The sequence below is a fragment of the Pseudophryne corroboree genome, chromosome 1 (genome assembly GCF_028390025.1).
Source record: "Pseudophryne corroboree isolate aPseCor3 chromosome 1, aPseCor3.hap2, whole genome shotgun sequence".
Lineage (NCBI taxonomy): Eukaryota > Metazoa > Chordata > Amphibia > Anura > Myobatrachidae > Pseudophryne > Pseudophryne corroboree.
Window position 1 is genome coordinate 21,667,824 of NC_086444.1, and position 15,839 is coordinate 21,683,662.

Below are 15,839 nucleotides of genomic sequence, written 5' to 3' on the forward strand. Positions count from 1 at the left end.
TCAAATGATCTGTTTATGCTGGACTTTATCTCTTGGGGAAAAACCTTGGAACGGACTTCCTTAATATCAATTCACTTGTGACTAGAGGTTGGTTTTGTGTAAATGACTGCAGCTTTAAAAATACGGGCAGGCTCCCACAAAGTCCTGCACAGCCTGCAACACACAGGCTGTTACATTTCACCGTAGGTAAGACTTTTGGGCTTTAGTACAAGACGGCCAAGGGTTCCTGGGGTCATGCATGGAGGGTGAAGGCAGGCTCCAACCATTAGGCCCATTTTTGCAGACTGAGAACTGGCTAATTAGTGCTTGTACTTGCAGTGGTTAATAAAGGTGTGTCAGGGATTTAGTCAGTGTCTCACTACCTGGGGGGACAGGCAGCAGCTATGTTGAGAGACATCATGATTACTGGCTGTGTTATCTTATGCTTATGTTTTGGTGGTAGGGACGTTAGGTCCTACCACTCAGAGAGGAAACCATTCTGTTTAGTTAGAAGCGTAGATGGGCTAGTATTTATTTTTATGTTTTCTGTCCTGCACGATAAAACTAGCTATGACCAGCTTGCATGAAAACCCCGGACTGGTGTGCTGTTTCCTGGCTGCTGTGTATTTGACAGTGCCCATCTACCCCAGGAGAGGGCACCCCTACCTTGATCTCCTCACCATATATAATAGTAAAAGAACGCAGAATCCTTTGTGTATACAGTAAAGGGTTCTCTGTGTATATATAGTAACGGTTGTACAAAGAGATCCGGGAAACTGCAATTAACATATTTACATTGCTATTATCTGCAGGGCTGGGCTGACTCCCAGGAGTAATGTGAATGGAAGCTGCATGATGTCTGAATTGACAGCACATAATTGGGTTTCCACAGTAATCCCTAGAAATGATATAAGTACTTGTTGATAAAAGAACTAGAGCATATACTGTATAGGCAGGTTCTAAAATGAAACAGACCATTGATCTAGGACCCAAATGTACAGTAGTGTTCATTCTAGCACCCTGCACCTTTCCAATACTGTGCAGTTCCTGCCTGGGGTGTCGCTCTTTGCTCTGGTGCTTCTCAGCATACACAGGTCTGTATCACAGCACTGAGTAACAGATCAGAGTGTGCTGAGAAGCATCACAGCAGACAGCGACACCACAGGCAAGAAAGAGGAACTGAATTTACTTTGAAAGGTGCAGGGTGCTAGAATGAACACTACAAATGTTCTAGAGCAGCAGCGGTGTCACCCACACAATATGTACCGTCCCAGAGGGCACAGTATCACTCGCCTACATTTAATGCTTATGTTACAGAGAATTTGGAATGCAAGAACCTCTGGGACGAGACCTGAAGCGATGATTAGAAATGATCTGTAAATTGCAGCTATATTATATATACTGGTAATAAATAGGCTGCAGTACTAACATAGGGCCTGATTCAGCTTAGGTTGCATCAGAGATGCGTTTGCATTCTCCATAGGGCCGTCGTAGTGCGCACGTGTAGGATCCGCACTGCGCAGGCCGGGGAGAATCGATCGCATCTCGGTTATACGGATGCCTCTTCCTGATTGACAGGCAGGGGAATTCGCGGGGCGGGTTTAGGCCAGCCGCATGACATCAAAGGCGGCCACTGCAACCTGGAAAATGGCCGTGACGCCGCTTGCTGCATTACCATGTTAGTGCTATCGCTGTGCTTCTATGTAAGCAGCAGCGACAGTCCCTCTAACCACATCTGCGTCTGACACAGGGTGCCTGACGTCTGGAGCGATTCCATCTTGGTCGTTGTTAAGGCGCTGTGTACACTTTATGGCGCCATATAATGGTTTATTATGCATACATTGGGGCAGATGTAGTAAGCCTGGATAAGTGATAATGCAAGGTGATCACCAGCCAATCTGCTCCAATATGTAAATTGCCAGGAGCTGATTGGCTGGTGCGTTATCACCTTGCATTTATCAATATGTGTGAATTATAGCTGAAGCTACTCCATCTTGTTTATTGTTAAGGCACTGTGTACACTGTATGGCGCCATATAAAGGACTATTATGCATACATAGTGCGTTATAACTGAAGCTACACCATCTTGGTCATTGTTAAATCGCTGTGTACACTTTATGGCGCCATATAAAGGACTATTATGCATACATAGTGCGTTATAACTGAAGCTACACCATCTTGGTCATTGTTAAGGCACTGTGTACATTTTCTAGAAGCATATAAAGGCTTATTACTCATATACAGGCCCAGATTTATTAAGCCTTGGAGAGTGATAAATTGCACTGTAATAAAGTACCAACCAATCGGCTCCTGTAATTTTTTTAACCCAGCCTGTCACACGGCAGTTAGGAGCTGATCGGCTGGTACTTTATCACCATGCAATTTATCACTCTCCAAGGCTTGATAAATGTGGCCCATAGTGTGTTAAATCTGAAGCTACGCCATCTTGTTCATTGTTAAGTCGCTGTATACACTGTATTTCGACATATAAAGGCTTATTCTGATCACCACCTGCTCTCCTTTACCTTATCTCTGCCTACACATCTCTCCCTCCCAAGGCTACCATCACTAAGCGTAACACTGAGGCTACTGACACCATATCCCTGTCCTCCCTGTTTGACTCGCTTCTCTCTCCTATTCTCTCTCATGCCCTGAATAAGCCACTTCCACATACAATGCTTCCCTTACTTCTGCTCTTACCTCTGTTGCTCCACCAACCACTATTCACCCTCCATGCTGCCAAATCTAAGGGCCACTACTCTTTGCTTATTCTACTTGACCTCACTGCTGCTTTTGACACTGTAGACCACCCTCTCCTTCTGCAAATCCTTCACTCTCTTGGTATGCGTGATACTGCCATCTCTTGGCTGTCTTCCTACCTCTCTGATCGTTCCTTCTCTGTCTCCTCTCATGACTCCACCTCCCCCTCACTTCCACTAACTGTAGGTGTCCTCCAAGGTTCTGTTTTGTTTTGTTTTTTTAAGAAATTTTATTGAGCAAAACCGAAAAAAGTTACACCAAACACACTCAACATCTCTATAAACAGAATATCATATATAATAATGAAAACAACAAGAGATCTGAATTAAGGCCTTAAAGACAACAGTGGAAACCAGGAAAGGTGTAACATACCAAAATATTGAAACAGATTGTAACAAATTTTTCTATATGGGGAAGAACAATTAGATTGATAATCAGAGAGGCACATAATATAGAAAGGGAAATTATGGATGAAACTATTATAAAGTACAATAAAGGGAATAGAAGAAAAGACAGAACAAGAGGAAAAGGGGAAAGAGAAATGGAGGATTAAAGGAATATAGGAAGAAAGGAAGAGAGGGGTAGAGGAAAAGAGGAGAGAAGTACAGTATAAGGGTGATCAATGTAGATCTGGGAGGTGGGCGATAGGCCTAGCTAAAAGTGCATATAAAGGTGAAGGGGGCACATCAAAATCACTAATATTTTTAATTAACTTGTATTTCCTTCCCATAGTGACTTATACAAGGGCATGTCCACCATATGTGTAAGAAAGTCCCTCTTTGGCCACATTGACGCCAGCAAAGGTCCGACGTGGTGGGATAAATGCTATGGAGGTGGTTAGGAATGAGATACCAGCCAGAATAGAGCTTATAAGCATTCTCTTTTAGAGATCGAGCATTTCGATATTGCCTGCTTAATTTGAGACCATTCTGCAGGAGTGATTTCCTCACTTACATCTTTTTCCCAGGCCAGTTCATGGGCTTCTTTGGGCGGGTTGGTTGTGAGACAGTAGTAATTGATACAGAGATGGTATGAGTCCCTTAGAAGACTGATGGTGACAACAAAAAGATTCAATAGTTAAAGTAGTCGAGGGAGGGCGCTCGAGCGTGTGATAAAAATGTTGAATTTGTAGACATTGATGAAAAATCTTATGGGAAAGCTTGAAATGGGATTGTAAACTAGCAAAATCTGGAAAGGTGTGTAGAGGGGCAATATCCAAAGGGAATAAGAGATTATGAGTAGTCCAGTTCAAGAACTAACGGTGATCCATGCCTGGGGCGAAGGCAGGGTTGTTCCAGAGGGGAACCAAAAGAGGATGAAATGAACGAAGCTTGTAGAAACGCGTGCAGAAATCCCAGACGGATAATGAGGACCCTATTGTAGGGAGGAGGAAGATAGAGGGGGTCATTCCAACCTGTTCGCATGCAGGGCCGGTTCAAGGGCGCTCTGCGCCCCGGGCAAAAAAATGGGGCATGGCCTAATACAGGGGGCGTGGTCAATTACGCCCCCTGTACATTAAAAGCGCCGTTTGAATGCTGAGCGGTGCGCGATGACGTCATCGCGCACCGCACAGCAAAATGGTCCTCTCCACGAAGGGAAACTAGACGCTATGCGTCTAGTTCCCTTCGTAGAGAGGACCTTTGCTGTGCGGTGCGCGATGACGTCATCGCGCACCGCTTAGCAAAGTTACCCTCCAGGAAGGGAAACTAGACGCATAGCGTCTAGTTCCCTTCAGGAGGCGGACGGGGACACAGCTGGCAGCAGTGGCGGATCTTGCCACGGTGCGGCGCCCTCCGGATGGCGGCGCCCCGGGCAAAAGTCCTGCTTGCCCGTGGCAAGATCCGCCACTGTTCGCATGCTGCAGTTTTTTGCAACGCTGCGATCAGGTCACTACTGCGCATGCGTATGCACCGCAATGCACAGGCGCGTCGTACGGGTACATAGCGGATTGTTGCTGAGCGATGGATTTAACGAAGAATCCATTCGCACAGCCGATCGCAAGGAGATTGACAGGAAGAAGGCGTTTGTGGGTGGCAACTGAACATTTTCAGGGGGTGCTTGGAAAAACACAGGCGTATCCAAGCGTTTGCAGGGCGGGTGTCTGAAGTCAATTCCGGGACTGGACAGGCTGAAGTGATCGCAGCGGCTAAGTCCTGGGCTACTCAGAAACTGCACAAAAAATGTTTGTACCGCTCGCCTGCACATGTGATCGCACACTTACAAAGCGAAAATACACTCCCCTATAAGCGGCGACTATCTGATTGCAGCGCTGCAAAAAGTAGCTAGCGAGCGATCAACTCGGAATGAGCCGCAGAGTTCGGTCGGTGAGAGGGGGTGCACCATAAGAGGGCAGAAGGAGAATAAACAGAGAGAGTGCTAGTTTCAATATACGTTCACACTTTCTGACTCGGAGGGGCATGCCAATGAATATATGAGGATAAGTGGACAGCTCGAAAGTATTTAAGGAGATCAGGAATGCCCACACCCCCAGAGTCTTGGTGTTTCTGTAATATGCGCATTTTAACCCTCGATTTCGTACCCACCCATATAAAATTTTAAATCTCACGCTGTAAATGTTTGAGGGTCGGTGTGGGCATGTGAATAGGGAGTGTTTGCCAGAGATACACTAAACGGCTGAACCACGAGATGAACTGCTTGTCCTAGGCCGAGAAGTCCGATTTGATGGAAGCCAGCAATCTCTGGAAATTAGCAGCATAAAGCTGACTATACGATTTTGGCGGTCATTCCGAGTTGATCGCTTGCTACGGATTTTCACAGCGCAGCGATTATGGCAGAACGGGGCTAATCTGCGCATGCGTATGCACCACTCCTGCAAAGCGAAAATACACTCCCCGTGGGCGGCGACTATGCGTTTGCACGGCTGCTAAAAGTAGCTAGCGAGCGATCAACTCGGAATGAGGGCCTTTGTGAGATAGATACCCAAGTATTTAAGTTTGCTGGGTTGGCATCGGAAGGGATTTTCAGCCTGTAACAATAGGAGATCTGAATGCGGTACATTTATATCTAGAAATTCCGTTTTATCTTTGTTGATGTTGTAGTTTGAGTAATGGCCATTTGCGAGCTTCATCACACAGAGTCGGAAGGGAAATAGTAGGATTAGTCAGTGTCAGGATCACATCGTCCGCATATAAAGCAATCTTCTGATCTGAGTGTCCCACCACTATACCCGTGATATTTTTATTTAATCTGATCTTCACGGCCAACAGTTCCATGATGAGGGCAAACAATAGGGGAGAAAGGGGGCAGCTTTGGCGGGTACCATTTTTAATTCGAAAGGGATAGGAGGTAAGGCCGTTTACCAAAACCGATGCCGTTGGGTTATGATATAGGGAACTAATGCACCCTCAAATCCCATAGTAGAGAGAGTCTGTTGCAGAAAAGGCCAAGCTACTGTGTCAAAGGCTTTTTCAGCGTCGAGCGTCACTACCAAGGCCGACAGAGCGGCTTGTTGCTATGTGGATGAGGTTTATCAACCGTCTTGTATTGTCGGATGCTTGTTTATTGGGGATGAAGCCCACCTTACCTGGATGGACTAAGGATGGCAGTATATGGGCAAGTCACATGGCAAGAATTTTAACAAAAAGTTTTAGGTCAACATTCAGAAGAGAGATTGGGCTATAGTTTCCTAGCTCTGTGGAGTCTCTCTGGGGTTTTGGGATGACTACTATATTGGCCCTGGTGGTGGCGTCATCAAGCGAACCACCTTCTAACAGTGAGTTGAAAAGGGGAGGAAGCATGGGAAGCAGAGGTTCAGTCAATTTTTTGTAGTAAAGAGCAGTGAAGCCGCCAGGGCCCGGCGCCGCAGAGCTGCATAGTGATTTAATAGCTGCTCTAATTTCCTCATCAGTAATCGCTGAGTTAAGAGTCTGAAGCTGAATCGCAGATAGTTTAGGTAAAGAGCAGGGGTCTAAGTAATGGGTGATAGAGGCCAGATCCGGAGTCATGGTTATAGGAGAGGTTATAAAGTGAATCATAAAACTGCCGGAATTGGGGGCGTGGCCTAACCAGCTAGCTGTAAGGACGTCTTTTCTGTGTGCTCCTGCTGGCCCTACATTTATTATATATTACTCCCAGCATACCTCCCTGACTGTGCCTCCAAGCGATTCTACACCACCTCCGGGACCCACGGAGGCTGGAGAGGGGCCCCCCGGCCGTCTATTCCGTACTGAGGCCTTCACTCCTTCTACAGCCGAAACCTCGAGTTTGGGGCCTGCCTGATCGCGGGCTCCAGAACCGGAGCGCGACCGATCCGAGACACCCGGCGACTCCCATCTGCCTCTGGGACTGCTCTCTGGTTGCCCCTTGCCCGCTTTGGACCATCGGGAGCGGCGGTGGGGATCGTGCTCCCGTGCCCTGCCCTCCAGAGCCGCGTCTGCGGCCTCCCAGCCCCTGCTTCTCCCCCGGCGGCGGTCATCTTGCTACACCCAGCCTGTCTGTCAGCTGCACCGTCCCGGCTGCCCCCCCTGAGCCCTCCTGTCACATAGACGCCACCCACCCCCACGGTGGAGTCCCCTGCCTCCCTTGGTGTCCCTGCAAGTTGAGGCCTACCTCAGAACCAGGGACCACGGCCTAAATTAGCTGTGCAGCCCCTCCAGGAGTGCTCTGTCAACGTGGAGGACTGCAAACAGCCTCTCTCACTGCACCTGGTATTGTGGAAGGCCTGGCTCCCCTCTGTGCTCCTCTCATACCTGTTGGCCCCTGCACAGCTCCGCGGGGGTGAATTTGGTGGGGGGTGTGGTCACCCAGTGGGGCACTGCCTATCTGACTGGTGACGCTGTGCTGCTGGCTGGGTCTCTGGCTTCTCCCTCCTCTCTGCATACTGGGAGCCTGCTCGCTTGGCACTGCAAGCAAGTGATGGTCGACAACTGGGCCTTCTGTGATACCAACCTTCTGATGTAGTCCGGTCCGTTTATACATCACTGCCCTTGACCTTTATGCTTACCTAACTCTCCGCTGTACATTCTTCGGGATCCATGGTCTCCAGCATTGCCGCCTCGCCTATGGAATCACACTTCTTCAGAATGCCTCCGAAAAAGAGGTGTTGCCTCCTAGAGTATCTTTTCCATCTCAGAAAGCGGCTCCCACCTCCTCTTCTGTACAGAAGTCCCCTGCAGCCACTTCTGCCGGGGTTTGACCCTGACTCTGACGCTCCTCTCACGGTCAAAACTCTGTTTCAGGCCCTCTCAGCGTTTAAAACAGAGTTGACTCAAGATCTCACAGCGTCTGTTCTAGAGGTTAAGATGGAATTGCACGCTATAGGAGAACGCACAGACCATCTGGAACGGAAAGTAGAGGAATTGGTCTCTTCTCATAATGACCTTATCACGGCCCATGATCAACAGCAAAGTGACCTTGAGGCTTTTAAAATCAAGATCGCAGATACCGAGGACCGATCTCTGCAAAATAATATCAAAATCCGAGGCATTCCCGATTCCGTGCAGAATTCTGAGTTGGAAGATTACGCTACCGCGTTATTCAGGAAGCTTTTGCCCAGAGCTGACCCCATGGAGCTGCTCATAGACAAGATTCATAGACTGCCTAAACCGCGCTCGGTTGCCCCCTTGCTTTCACGGGACACGCTCATGAGTGCATTTCTTTACGACGAAAGAACGCATCCTGAAAGCGGCCAGAGACTCTGATTCTGATGTGCTTGGCCGATTACAGCTTTTTCCGGATTTCTCCGCTTTGACTTTGGCTAAAAGACGATTGTTTATCCCTGTTACTCTGGCACGTGATCAAGAAATCCCCTACCGTTGGGGTTTCCCAGTAAAGCTCATCATCTCGTATGAAAATAAGTCTTACACAGTTGCTTCGTTGGAAGCTGGAGTCAAGTTGCTCTCGGAGTGGGATATCTCTGTCACAATGCCTCCTGGATCCAAAAAAACAGTCAACTCTCCGTTCGGACTGGTCCAACGCCTGAAGTCGACTCGTCAGGTTCGGGCTTTGAATGTGGACTTTATTCTGTACCATTATCACAGTTGGGACCCCTGTTAATGTACTACTGCATTTTTTTTCTTTCCTTGCAGTAGTTATACCGACCCGATGTACTGGATCATTTTGGTTTATTCTTACCCTTTCTTCTCTCGCTATTCCCTCCCTTCCCCTCCTCACCCCCTCTCACGACACTGTAACTAACTGTTTGAGACAAAAAAGTTTCATATATGTATATCAAAATATCTTACCGCTCATGGCGTGCTTTAGGTTGCTTCGATGCTTCAGGTTCTGTCCATGAACATTAAGGGGTTAAACTCCCCTAATAAGCGAAGGTTGGCATTGGGCTATTTTGCTAGGCACAAGGCGGATATTGTTACACTGCAGGAGACACATTTTTCATCTTTAGCGCCTCATGTGTTTAAGGATCGTAGGTTCCCTTTGGGTTATTTTGCAAACGGCCCTTTTAAGAGGAACGGTGTGGCTATATTGTTTAAGAACTCTGTCTCCGTCACTTTACATTCCCAGGTTGCTGATAAAAATGGCCGCTATCTTATCCTGAGTGGCCTTTTAAATGACAAACCGGTTACCCTGGTCTCAGCTTATGCCCCTAACTCAAATCAAGTAGTTTTTTTACAGGCTCGCTTCTCCTCACGGGGGACTTTAATTTGGTCCTTGACCCTAGGTTGGACAGATCTCCCTGACTCTCTTCCTCCTCTTTAGCCTCCTCTAACGCCCCATGCCTAGCCTTCCGTAATCTCTTGGTTGAATTTGACCTGTACGATATTTGGTGAGTGCAAAACCCTACTGGCTGTGAGTACACCTACTATTCTCCTGTTCACAACTTCTATTCTCGTATTGATTTTTTGTTTTCAGATAAATGGACCCTCCAATTTGCCAGATCCATAGATATTCTTCTAATAACCTGGTCATACCACGCCCCGCTGATTTTTAAATGGGATATTACTAGTCAACATGCCCCACCCCGACCTTGGAGACTTTCTCCTCACTTACTGGCCAACCCCGTATCTAAAAAAATTATAGTAGACAGCATCACGTCTTATTTGGAATTTAATTCCCCTTCGGACACGCCCACTCTGAATTTCTGGTGAGCACTGAAAGCCGTTGCTAGAGTGGCGGCAATACAGGCAGGAGCCCAGCTTAAAAAAACTCCATCGGCAACGTCTGAATGATTTAGAGCGTAAATTAAAGGAATTGGAGGAAAAAAATCAAGCTCGACCCTCGAGATCCCTCCAGAAAGAGTTAGCTGACACTAGGTCCCAACTTCAGACATTGCTTATGGCACGTACCCAGGCATCATTAAACAGGATGCGTCAGAAATTTTACCTGCCGGGGAATTGACCGGGGAAATTGCTTGCTCGTATGCTTAGAGCGCAACAAGCTAGGAATAGAATCAACATTGCCGACGATCAATTAGAGATGCTGAATGCTCCCTGGTCCACCACGGAAACTCTAAGGGTGATTAAGTCCCTCCCTAAAGATAAGGCACCAGGCCCCGACGGCTTTATTAATGATTTTAATGCCTCACTCCAGGACCTCCTGGCTCCCTCTCTGGTAGTAGTTTATAATGAAATCACTTCTCAGGTCACTTTCCCAAGGGAGATGCTGGAGGCTCACATTGTCACGATCCCCAAACCAGGTAAGGACTTGACTTCTTGCCAAAACTACCGTCCCATTGCGCTATTAAACGGGGACATTAAAATATATGCCAAATTAATACTCTACCGATTGAATGCCCTTCTCCCCTCCCTGATACATCCCGACCAGGTCGGATTTATCCCTGGAAGGCAAGCGTCTGACAATACCCGTAGGGTATTTAACCTCGTGGACTCCTTAGCCCGTGAACAAGATCTTCTTCTGTTATCTCTAGATGCGGAGAAGACTTTTGACCGCATAAACTGGACTTACATCCGCGACCAAATCCTGTCGTCCATACTAGCCTTGTATAGCTCTCCCTCGGCCCGGGTCTTTAGTAATGGTTTTCTATCTTCTTCCTTCCCAATTTACAATGGCACCCGTCAGGGCTGTCCTCTCTCCCCTCTCATTTAGTCCTGGCAATCGAGCCTTTAGCAGCTAAGATTCGTGCGGACCCACAGTTCCCAGGACTCCAGTTCGGTGCCACCCCCCATAAACTATGTCTATTCGCGGACGATGTTCTCTTATTTGTAACCAACCCTTGCACCACACTCTCTCATTTACACAATATTTTAGATGGGTACTCTGCAGCATCCTATTACAAATTAAACACAACTAAAACTGATGCCCTGCCTATTAATCTCACCCACTCCATGGCCCCTTTGCGTGCTAAATACTCCTATAATTGGCAAACGACCTCAATACGGTATCATACCTCCCAACATGACCCTCCCCAGGAGGGACACAATGCTCTGCTTCTGGACTTTTCTCTTAATTTGTGATTGGCAGCACCTGTTTTGAACAGGTCAATGGATAAGAAATGTGTTTCAGCACAGGTGATGGCAATCATTAATTAGGAGGGAAGTCCAGGAACAGAGCATTCTGTCCCTCCTGGAGAGGGTCATGTTGGGAGGTATGCGGTATTTGGGTATCTCTATCCCCCCTATCCTCCTTCTGTATTTGAAGTTAACCTCCCTCCTTTACTGGGGTGTGGTTCATCAAATCGACAGTGTCTAGTTCGACAATGTTTAGGTCGACCACTATAGGTCGACAGTCACTAGGTCGACATGGATGGAAGGTCGACAGGGTTTCTAGGTCGACATGTGCTAGGTCGACAGGTCTAAAGGTCAACATGAGGATTTATTTTTTTTGGTGTCGTTTTCTTCGTAGAGTGACCGGGATCCCAAATTAGTGCACCGCGTCCCCTCGCATGGCGAGCGAACGGTGCCTTCGCTTCGCTCGGCACACTTTACTGTTCCAATCGTAGTCCACGTGGATCGTTAAGTATGAAAAAAATAAAAAAAGTGAAAAACTCATGTTGACCTTTAGACCTGTCGACCTAGCACATGTCGACCTAGAAACCCTGTCGACCTTCCATCCATGTCGACCTAGTGACTGTCGACCTATAGTGGTCGACCTAAACATTGTCGACCTTCAGACCGGATCCCCTTTACTGACCTCATTACAGTTGTCCACCAAATCATGGCTTAACTATGAGATATCTTGGCTGAGACATCTGGCCGCCTTTAAAATGTCGTTGCTTCCCAAATTAATGTTTCTGTTTCGTACAATTCCCTTTGTTTTCCCCAATAAATATATAGATACGGCTACTACTATTCTCACCAACTATATCTGGTCTTTACGTCCGCCTAAACTGGCCCGCGCCAGGATGTCATTACCTAGGAGAGTTGGTGGCCTGGACATGCCAAATCTTTCCCTATACCAAGAAGCCTACCTCTTAGCCCAGATTAAAGCTCTTTCTAGTGATATACATTCGGGGTGGACGTGTCTGGAGAAATTAGCCTGCACCAGGTTTCCCTTGAGGGATCTCTTTTGGCTACCTAAATCTATGCGACCATTGTACCTACGCCTTCTCCCCTCAACCCGAGCCACGCTACAGGTCTAGGACAGACTGACCATGGGCTTATCCCCTTCCTTTCATAGCCTGTCTCGAATCTCCCTACGCACAGTAGCCACCCTTGTTCCTAATCTCAATTTGTCAGGTTGGCGTTCTAGGGGGATTGGTCTCCTGGGAGATCTGTTTCATGGGTCTGTGCTTAGCTCCTTTTCTGACATTCAAGAGAGGCTCAGATACTATCAAATACAACATTGGTGGAACAGCCTCCACCTTGCCCCCACCCCAATGCCCCCTCCTACTTCACAGGTCCTAGGTTGCCTTTCTAATGATACCTCTACGGGTGAGATCTCCTTCTGGTATAAAACATTACTAACATTGATTCCCGTTCTTAAAACTAGAGCCCAAATCAGGTGGGAGACTGATATTGGCTGTACCCTAACCGACTCTCAATGGCAAAACATTTTTATGTCCTCCTTTGCAATGTCTAAATGCCTAAACCATTCCGAGATGCACGTCAAGTTACTGTATAGACTATATCTCACGCTTGATAGGTTGCACATGATTTGGCCTGCATGCTCGAAGTTTTGTTGGCGTCCATACCCCCTCCCCCCCTTTTAATGAAAGTCATACACAAAATTCAGATGCACTTTTTGATGGAGACTGAGTATATGCCTTGCTCCCTTTCTGCCAAGTCCCCTCTAGTACGCTGGAAGCCCTGGCTTCTCTTTGTCACGGAGGGTAAAGGAGCAAACTTGGTACTGCGTTCCCCCTTCCCGGACATTCACCCTCATACCCCTCCCCCTGATGGAGACCTCTCCTCTTCCTGAGTCTGGGATTGCTCTGTGCTCAAGGTTGCAATTCGTATTATTGTGAGCTCAGTGCCGCCTCTGCTCTCTTTATTCTGTATTTCGGCCCTCATTCCGAGTTGTTCGCTCGCAAGCTGCTTTTAGCAGCATTGCACACGCTAAGCCGCCGCCTACTGGGAGTGAATCTTAGCTTAGCAAAATTGCGAACGAAAGATTCTCAAAATTGCGAATAGAAATTTCTTAGCAGTTTCTGAGTAGCTCGAGACTTACTCTGCCACTGCGATCAGTTCAGTCAGTTTCATTCCTGGTTTGACGTCACACACACGCCCAGCGTTCGCCCAGACACTCCCCCGTTTCTCCAGCCACTCCTGAATTTTTTCCAAGAAACGACAGCGTTTTTTCTAGTGATGAGCGGGTTCGGTTCCTCGGAATCCGAACCCGCCCGAACTTCAGCTTTTTTTACACGGGTCCGAGCGACTCGGATCTTCTTGCCTTGCTCGGTTAACCCGAGCGTGCCCGAACGTCATCATCCCGCTGTCGGATTCTCGCGAGGCTCGGATTCTATCGCGAGACTCGGATTCTATATAAGGAGCCGCGCGTCGCCGCCATTTTCACACGTGCATTGAGATTGATAGGGAGAGGACGTGGCTGGCGTCCTCTCCGTTTAGACTAGAGAAGAGAGTAGAGAGTTAGAGACACTTGATTTACTAATTTTGGGGAGCATATTAGGACGGAGTACTACTACTTGCTGATAGTGTGACTGTATATCTGACTGTGCTGAGTGCTCACTGCTCACACAGCTTAATTGTGGGGGAGACTGGGGAGCAGTTAGAGCAGGAGTACATATTTTAAGTACAGTGCACACTTTTGCTGCCAGTGTGACTGACCAGTGACCACACTGACCACCAGTATATTGTGATTGTCTGCTTAGGAGTACTACTTGCTGATAGTGTGACCAGTGACCACCAGTTTAATTAATCCGTTCTCTGCCTGAAAAAAAACTATACACAGTGTGACACAGTCACATACCATATCTGTGCTCAGCCCAGTGTGCTGCATCATATGTAATACTGTATATCATTATCTGACTGTGCTGAGTGCTCACTGCTCATACAGCTTAATTGTGGGGGAGACTGGGGAGCAGTTATAGCAGGAGTACCTATTTTAAGTACAGTGCACACTTTTGCTGCCAGAGTGCCACTGCCAGTGTGACTGACCAGTGACCACTGACCACCAGTATATTGTGATTGTCTGCTGACCACCAGTATATTGTAATTGTCTGCCTGAAAAAGTTAAACACTCGTCGTGTGGTGTTTTTATAAACGCATTCTGCTGACAGTGTCCAGCAGGTCCGTCATTACATAATAAATATATACCTGTCCGGCTGCAGTACTAGTGATATATATATATTTTAATTTTATCTCATTATCATCCAGTCTATATTAGCAGCAGACACAGTACGGTAGTCCACGGCTGTAGCTACCTCTGTGTCGGCAGTCACTCCTCCATCCATAATTGTATACCACCTACCCGTGGGGTTTTTTTTTTCTTTCTTCTTGATACATACTAGTAGCTTACTTTAGGAGTCTGCAGTGCTGAGCTGACAGTGTCCAGCAGGTCCGTCATTACATAATATATACCTGTCCGGCTGCAGTACTAGTGATATATATATATTTTAATTTTATCTCATTATCATCCAGTCTATATTAGCAGCAGACACAGTACGGTAGTCCACGGCTGTAGCTACCTCTGTGTCGGCAGTCGCTCGTCCATCCATAATTGTATACCACCTACCCGTGTTTTTTTTTTTTTTCTTCTTGATACATACTAGTAGCTTACTTTAGGAGTCTGCAGTGCTGAGCTGACAGTGTCCAGCAGGTCCGTCATTACATAATATATACCTGTCCGGCTGCAGTACTAGTGATATATATATATTTTTTAATTGTATCTCATTATCATCCAGTCTATATTAGCAGCAGACACAGTACGGTAGTCCACGGCTGTAGCTACCTCTGTGTCGGCAGTCGCTCGTCCATCCATAATTGTATACCACCTACCCGTGGTTTTTTTTTTTTCTTTCTTGTTGATACATACTAGTAGCTTACTTTAGGAGTCTGCAGTGCTGAGCTGACAGTGTCCAGCAGGTCCGTCATTACATAATATATACCTGTCCGGCTGCAGTACTAGTGATATATATATATTTTAATTTTATCTCATTATCATCCAGTCTATATTAGCAGCAGACACAGCACGGTAGTCCACGGCTGTAGCTACCTCTGTGTCGGCAGTCGCTCGTCCATCCATAATTGTATACCACCTACCCGTGTTTTTTTTTTTTTTTTTTCTTCTTGATACATACTAGTAGCTTACTTTAGGAGTCTGCAGTGCTGAGCTGACAGTGTCCAGCAGGTCCGTCATTACATAATATATACCTGTCCGGCTGCAGTACTAGTGATATATATATATTTTAATTTTATCTCATTATCATCCAGTCTATATTAGCAGCAGACACAGTACGGTAGTCCACGGCTGTAGCTACCTCTGTGTCGGCAGTCGCTCGTCCATCCATAATTGTATACCACCTACCCGTGGTTTTTTTTTTTTCTTTCTTCTTGATACATACTAGTAGCTTACTTTAGGAGTCTGCAGTGCTGAGCTGACAGTGTCCAGCAGGTCCGTCATTACATAATAAATATATACCTGTCCGGCTGCAGTACTAGTGATATATATATATATTTTAATTTTATCTCATTATCATCCAGTCTATATTAGCAGCAGACACAGTACGGTAGTCCACGGCTGTAGCTACCTCTGTGTCGGCAGTCGCT